Below are 8,462 nucleotides of genomic sequence, written 5' to 3'. Positions count from 1 at the left end.
CGCCTCCATGTGCCCCACAGACACACAGACACTGTGGCTTGAGGAAACCATGAAACATTTCAATAGACAGGAAAAGAAAAAAGTAACGTGTGGTGTCCCAATCCACCAGCCAATGTACTGTCTGGACCTCCTTTCAAAGAGCTTTGTAAATGAAACCCCTCTGGTAATAAGTTCGCTCTTCCCAAGCTTTTCTTTTGTTTACTGTAACCGTCTCGCTTTATAGCACCTGCTTTAGGGTCACTGAAAAAAAGGGTGTCTGCAAAGATAAGAGCTTTTAAAATCTTATAAAAATAAAGTGTAAAAAAAAACATGCCTATAATGTAAAAATATTTTTCAAAGTTGTAAAGAAAAGAAGGATAATTGGAGTATTTTTTAAAAGAAAATATTCAATGATAAAATGACCCTAAAGCAGGGTCTTCCCAGACACCATTTTTCAAAGTACAGTAATGAAACAGTATTAAAACAAGTTTATTGGAAAATGATACAGGGAAATGCTATTTCATTTTTTACTTTGAAATTTCACATTTAATTTAATGTTTTATCTGACGTTTCTTTGTTGTTGTTTTTTGTTTGTTTTTTTAGTTATACATTATAAAAATAAATAATTATTCATTCAATTTAATGATGCTAAAAAGTAGTAAAAAACTTATACACAAACACACACACACACACACAAATAAAGAAATGACTCTGACACACACAAGGGTCCAAAGAGCTCCTCTCTGTTTTATAGTTTTGTTGTCACACGACAACAAAATAGCCATGTGCATGTTGGTCATGCCACACTGACTCAGATTTATTTCACAAAGGTTTTCAAATATTAAAATATATTTATAATTTATAATAAAATAACAGATTTTCTGCTGTTTATACTGTACATACACCGTGAAACCAAAATGCATTCAGACACCTTCAACATTACACACATTATGACATTTTATTCTCTATAGTTTAGAAACTGTATGGTTAGTTTTTTTAAATATAACAAGAACTCAGAGGTAAATTCTGTCAGAACAAATTCATCTTGATAATGTCAGATAACACTTCAGCAAAACATGGTCAGGTTAAAGTGTCTGAATAACTTTTGGTTCTAATTTTTTGCAGTTTTACTGGTATTCAACGCTATAAAGAATCTTTGGGTATAATATGCTACGGTTTACTTTTATTTCGCTATCCTTACTTAGATTAACAAATTATAGTGTCCTGCACCCACTAGTAAAAATATCAATATCAAATTATATCTGGTGTCTGAATAATTTTTGGTTTGACTGTATAGTGTATATATTAGGGCTGCACGATTATGACAAAAATAATAATTGTTGATTATTCCCTTGAAATTGTAATTGCGATTATTAATTACGTTTATCACAATTTACATTGAATGATGTTTATACCATTGTTTGATGCAACTGCATGGCATATTTTTATATGAAAATAAAATACTCAAACTGAAAAACTTTGTGCTTTTCTAGTATCAAGGCTCAATGTCAACTATACATCGGATTGGTTTTTCTTTAAATTATAAAACAGTAAAAATATGAATGGTATTATAATGTTATACTAAAACTAAAATTTAAAAAATGGGAAAAACCCTTAAGATAACGTAGAAAAAAAAAACGCACCTTAAGCATGCAGAATAACATAAGTGGACTTTGTACAATTGGGTAATTGTGGCATCCATAACTGTCATCATGATTAGGAATTTGATTAATTGTGCAACCCTAATATATATACATGAGGCAAATCTTCTTCTATCTGTACATATAAAATATTTTTGCTCAAGCCTAAGAGTTTTAACTTAATGACCAGTTTGAATGCACATTTAGTCTTTCATTAGATATCCCAAATGCTGCCAACAGATTGCGATTGTTCAGTGTTAACATAATTCAGTGCATCTGTTATAATATTTGCTTGATATTTTTTTTTTTTATAAATCTCATTTGTATTCTGTATTTTTTTCTGATGCAGAAACATTTTTGTTGAATTTCTGTTGTGCTCTGGTCTCATGTGAGCAGAGCATTTAGTTACAGCATATGGCATTTTCTTAAATATTTCATATTGTCCAACAGATAGTTTATATCTTTGCATCATATCCATGATAATCATTCCTATTATGGTGCTTTATGGTGATTATGTTAATGAAACTTTTTTCATTAAGTAATTTGTAACTGTAACGGAATACATATTTAAAGCAACCCTCCCAAGCCTGTACATATATGTGTGTGTGTAAGAATATTTGTGTATATACTTGATGTATGTTTCTATAAGAAAATACTTTACATATATTAACAAACATTTTTTTATATAAATCCCCAAATAGTAATACCTCTATTCGTGACTTTAATCTTCGGTGTAAAATTGGATGTTTAAGTTATTTTGTTTTAAATTCAAGTTCAAGTTCAAGTCTGCTTTATTGTCAATTTCCACATGTACAGTACATACATACAGATAATCGAAATTGCGTTACTCTCAGACCCCGGTGCATACAGATAACAGTAACATTAAAGCCTAAAAAAATAACTAGATCAAATATAAAATGTAGATACAATTATACAATAAAGGAATGATAAAAAAAGACATAATAAAAATAAAAGATAAAAATAAAGTTAAATAAAGCAGTGCAAGGTAAATGACAGATATAGTGCAAATCAATGAAGTGAACAACAGTGCAGTTAAAAGATTTTTTTAGTGCTAAAAAAAAAAAAATCACTTATTAAAAATATCTCAAGTCTGATTAAAGTGACAAGTGACAAGTGACCAAGAGCAGTTATTTGTCTGGATCAATTAATACCATAATTGATCCAGACAAAAAATAACTTGCATCGTATTTCATTTCCAAACTTCCTTCCCTCTTTTCCCCTCTAATTCTCGCTCACCCTGGCTGGAGCAGGAAGATGAGCTCTGACTCCCCTCCCTTTCTAATAACCAGACCCTTTGGTGTTCCATAATGTTAAGAGTAGTCAAGCATATAAAGTAGTCAAGCATATAAATAAAGGTGAGGTGAAACAATGGCCCCTCGACTTGTCAGAATTGCTGAACCACAAAGAACACCTTGAAGGGCATGTTAACTGTCAATAGACTTCTGCGTAACCCTCCTATCCATTAACATAAAACTAACACTCTATTTCTACCTCTCCTTCAGATACATGGCTTTCAACATTGTGGAAACATGCCAGCCATCATGTCACCCACACACGCACATTTTGCTTGGGTCTACAGCACCCTAACATTAAATGTAACACTAAATATGTGCACACACAAACTATCTAAGGCCATGTTCCACATCGCCGCTACGTGACCAGACACTAGAGAGGCAGAGGAACAGCGTGTAAAGCATGAGCTAGATGCATATGTAAGGCCTGATCTCAGCTCTCTCACCTCATGTGGGTTATTACTGCAGTGTGTGTTGGTCTAATTCTCCGGTCCCAGCAGTGTGCTTCAGCTCATAGACACCTCATATGGGCTCAGACAGGTCCGACCCATAATCAGCCTCTCCGAGTGAGATGCACTGCCTCTGTGAACAACGGTTATGAACAGCCTAGCATTTTGCTGCCATATGGACTCACTGGGAACATTTCCATGTCATCTCTTTGGAGCGAACTGCATCACCAGGTAGTCAAACGAGGTTTTCTGATGCCTGAATATGGAGTCCCACTGTTACTGTCACACTTACAGTGCATCCGAGGATAAAGCTAAATAAGATTAATTTGGCAACTGTCTGGAAGCTGTTCAATAGTTTTTCCTCCAGAGAGCAGGCCCTTTCTTCAAATCTTTTTGCAATAATTGGTTTACCACCAGGTTCTCTTTGCTAATCAGTAATTAGCACATGATTAAATATTCAGGGGATATTGATGCACATTTAGCACGCACTGGTAAGTAAATGATTGTTCAGTGCGATTCCCATAGCCATGCATCTCTGACATTTGCCATCACTCAAGACTGCGGAAAATATCTAAATGTGCCACAAAATGGAATTAGCATTAAATAACCATGGCTTTTAAACAAAGATCATCACAACAATTGACAGGAAAAAGGAAAGTACAGAATAAAGGGGGATGACACAAGAAAGTAATAAGAAGCAAAGAAAGATGAAAGAAATGGAAGCTTTAGCCTAAGTTCTGCCAGGAAGACTCAATCACTTCGTCACTAATTACCTTCATCATTATCCAATCACGTCTTTATACTCCTGTATAAAAGATCGTACTTACACATGTTTGAGTACATTTTATCTCCCGAGTCTTTCTGGTAGAACACTGTTTTTATGCAACATTTAAAAAAAAAACTTTCATAATTAAGTTTTATAATATTTGTAGGCAAATACACACATTATTATAATTATATAATATACATACATTTAAAATATATTTAACCTTTTTACTTAAAACCATCATACAGCTTAATTATCTTTTTTATGTATGTTGCATTAAAGGGATACTCCACCTCAAACTGAAAATGTTGTCATTAATCACCTACCCCCATGTTGTTCCAAACCCGTATAAGCTTTGTTCTTCTTTTGAACACAATTTAAGATATTTTGGACGAAAACTGCAAGGCTCGTGACTATCCCATAGACTGCCAAGCCTGTCAAGGTCCAGAAAAGTATGAAAAGCATTGTCAGAATAGTCCATCTGCCATCAGTGGATCAACCATAATGTTATGATGCAACAAGAATACTTTTTGTATGCGAATAAATCAAAAATAATTCCTTTTTCAACAATTCTTTTGTCAACATTCTCCTCTGTGTCTCTCCACTAGGGCTGCATGATTATGACAAAAATCATAATTGTTGATTATTCCCTTGCCATTTCTATTGCGATTATTAATTATGATTATCAGAATTTACATTGAATGATGTTTATACCATTGTTTGAGGCACCTGCACAATATATTTTTATATGAAAATAAACAAGCTGAAAACAATAACTGAAAAACTTTTAGTGCTTTTCTATAGTATTAAGCCTCAAATGTCAACTTTACCTCGGATTGGTTTCTTTAAGTTATAAAAAAGTAAAAATATGAATGGTATCATAATGTTATACTAAAATTAAAATTAAAATAATGGCAAAGTTACCTACAACTGCATCAAACATTCATTTTTTTATGTTGCATTGAAAATACCACTCAACTCTGTGGTCAAGACACTGATACTGAATTAGTTATCTGAGTCCTACTCCCTGAAATTAGAATCCCTGGCTGGTCAACCAGCAAGAAGCTGACCAGAGACAACCCCTGGCCAGTATGTCCCATAATGCCAGCAAGCCTTCCTTATTTCTACCAAAGGACCATTCATCCAGCCACGCAGGCGATTTAACACTGTAACTCCACCTGCCAGCACCCCTCAGCTTACTGCTTTTGATTAATCATGCTCTAGAGGGGATTTATTGCATGCAAGATATTTGCTTCAGCAGTTTAATAAGCAAGGGGGAAGAACAGGGAACAAGATTAATCAGGGTGGGCCTACCACTGGGCATAAACCAGAAAAAAATTCATAATTAATGACTTTGAATATGTACATTTGTTTGTCTGCTACTGCAGTGTGGTGAGAGGATCGTACCTAAGGCATACCTAAGGTGTGTGTGAGAATGCAAGAGCATGCATGACTTGGTGGTGTAGGCAGCTAGATACGCAATTGGGATTGTGTGGAAAAACCGGAACTTTTCTCCACATACTTGTACAGAGAGGGATGGACTGGCTCTGCTCTCCATTCTAAATTACTGATGCATCATCCCCGCCTTTCCCTTTCCGCCCCTGGCTTCTTCAGTATTGGATCAGCACAGGTATGCTATTCTTCCTCCTCCTCCTCCTCCTGCAGCACCACAGCTCATAATCGCTCTAACAAGACTGGTGCACGGGGAGAAATAATGATGCACGATCGTGTTGGCCCATTTATCAGTGTGTTTTACAATGGCTGCTGCATGGAAGTAATTAAACACCAGCATCATTACAATGAACGCGCCCCTTTAATAGAGACACGATGAGACTCCGGAGCCCTCTGCCGTAATTGTACCTCCCAACTCTGCCACTGAGGAGGGGGTTTTAATTAGTGAAGAAACAAGAGTGCCCAAGCGATAAGGTCCAATCAGTGGGTTTCAAACACTCCTTGGGGTTCTGTGTTTATCAGCTCCCATTTCAGAGGAGTGCACAGGGCAAGTGAAGGCTGTCTGAAGTGAGCCGATTTCCGATGGGATGTAGCATCTGTGGTTTAGAGAACTGTGGTTACTAGACATGCTGGAGCAATAGGTGTAGGGTGTTTGGGTGTTGCCCTCTTGAGATGTCCTGAATGTTAAAAGCAACAATTAAAACAGAGCAAACATAGTTTGTTCAGCAGTGTATGCGAGTGATACAGAGTGGATCATTGTACTTGTGCAACTCACTTAGCTAGGCTAAACTATGCTAAAATAAAATGAAGTAAAATAACAATGAATGTATATTTTATCAATATTGCTTTGTCCTGTTTTGGAACACTTCCTCAAGATCAAATTTTATACACAATTGTTTAATTTCCTCACAATTTCCATACACTATGCTGAACTGAAAAGTACGTTGGCCAATAATGCTAAATGCGGAAGCATCCTTGCAAATTTTGAGTCCCATGGTATTCATAGTAAAATGAAATGTGCAATGCCAAACCTACTACTCAGTCCCCTCCCTTTGCTCACTCTGTTCAACTGCTCAAATAATTGCAGACTCTCAGGTCCAATCACACCACCAATTAAACACCACACCATAGCATCTACACAGTCATCTGCAGACAGGCGCCGTCAAATGGTGCGGCTGGCCTTTAGCTGCGCTGTTAGCATTAGCATTAGCATTGTTACAGAATGAGAAAGTGGCTGCGAACATCCATTAGTCGTTAGCAGTCTCCTCATTATTCCTCCCAAAGCTCTCTCATTAAGGAGGTGCTAGCTGACAGGTAAACACGGCTAATGGCAATGGCCTATCAATAATGGCATTGTGTGTTAAAGGACTGGTCTGTGGGGGGAGATATAAATAGGGCTAAACTGTGATGGTTTATCATTAGTGGGACTTTGCCACAAACAAAACGATGGTGGTTGCGAAGGTAGCGGCGTGAATAGTTGTAGTTGTCATTGTGCTGTAGATACAATGTGTAGGAACAATATAATATCAGAAAATGAGAGGCCTGGCACAGTGTTTAAATGTTCAAAATTGCACAGCTTAAGCTTGTGGGATTTTGCACTAATGGGTCTTCCGTACTGGGTGTACGTTTGTGCAACTGCATGTGTGTTTACAGAGGACAGTAAGAAGAGGAGGAGTAAAGAAACGGAAGGAGAGAGATGTTATTTATGTTTGTTCTGGGTTCATCCCAAGTTCGTTTTACAATGAGACATCCCTGGGGCAGTAGCGGACGTGTTGCTGTGTTTTGGGACAGTGTGCGGCTGGTAATGGTCACGGGATGTACGGACTGAAGATTGGAGGGCTTGTCAGGGATCCATTACTGGAGTCACAGAGCACTAAATCAACCTTATACCCTCCATTGAAAAATACTCATGCAAGGATATCCAATACACACACACATATACTCATGGCACTTATCCAGAAGCAGCACAAAAAAGCCACTGAGAAAGTGAAATTGTGAAGAGAGAGTGCAGCCCATCCATAAAAACATCAGTTGTAACAATTCAAGGACTCAGACATCATTTTCCATTAACAGAACGCAAGTTTATATCATGCCAGTCACATGCGGCTGTTGAAAAATAAAATAAAATATTTAAATACAAAAACATCTGGTCCTGGATTTTATTAGGCACAAAACATGCTAATTCACCAGACTGATAATGTCTCTTGTGTTAGCTAAATGTTAATGCTATTTTGTCCCAAGTTTAACCCAAAATGAAAATGCTATTATCATTCACTCACTTTCTTATTGTTACAAAACTATTTGGCTTTATTTCTGCTTTGAAACCCAAAAGGCTTCTTTTTTCTATCCTGACCACACTTTTCAATATTTTTCATAATAAAATAAATAAATAAAACAACATAAAATTGGTGCATGCAACTTGTTACATTCATTTGAAGTCAAATAATTTATTACATTTAATAATTTAATTTGTTATTCATTAAAAATCATCATTAAACGATACATGCTAACTCACACAAACGCATGCCTGCACAAGAGAAGTTGTGTTTGGGGGGAGGAGAGAAGAGCTTTTGCTTTTCCACCAGTCTAATTACACAGCCTGACCTCCCACTGGTCGCCCTGCACAGGCCCTTCTCAGATCAATATTCATTCTTTTAGATCTGTCATCTGCTTTTGACGCTATCGACCACACTGTCTCTCCTCTCTCCTCCCTTTCTGATTTATTCATTTATTTAGCTCTCCTGCACCCCTTTGACCCCTAAGGCTAGCTCTTGCATATTCACAAGGGTCAGTCTATATGAGATGGTTAACCTGGCATTATCCCTGTTTTTCTCTTTCTCTGTCTCTCTGTCAATGTACTAAG

This window comes from Carassius auratus, chromosome 41 (assembly GCF_003368295.1).
Source record: "Carassius auratus strain Wakin chromosome 41, ASM336829v1, whole genome shotgun sequence".
In the NCBI taxonomy this organism is placed as follows: Eukaryota; Metazoa; Chordata; class Actinopteri; order Cypriniformes; family Cyprinidae; genus Carassius; species Carassius auratus.
This window is presented reverse-complemented; position numbering follows the sequence as displayed.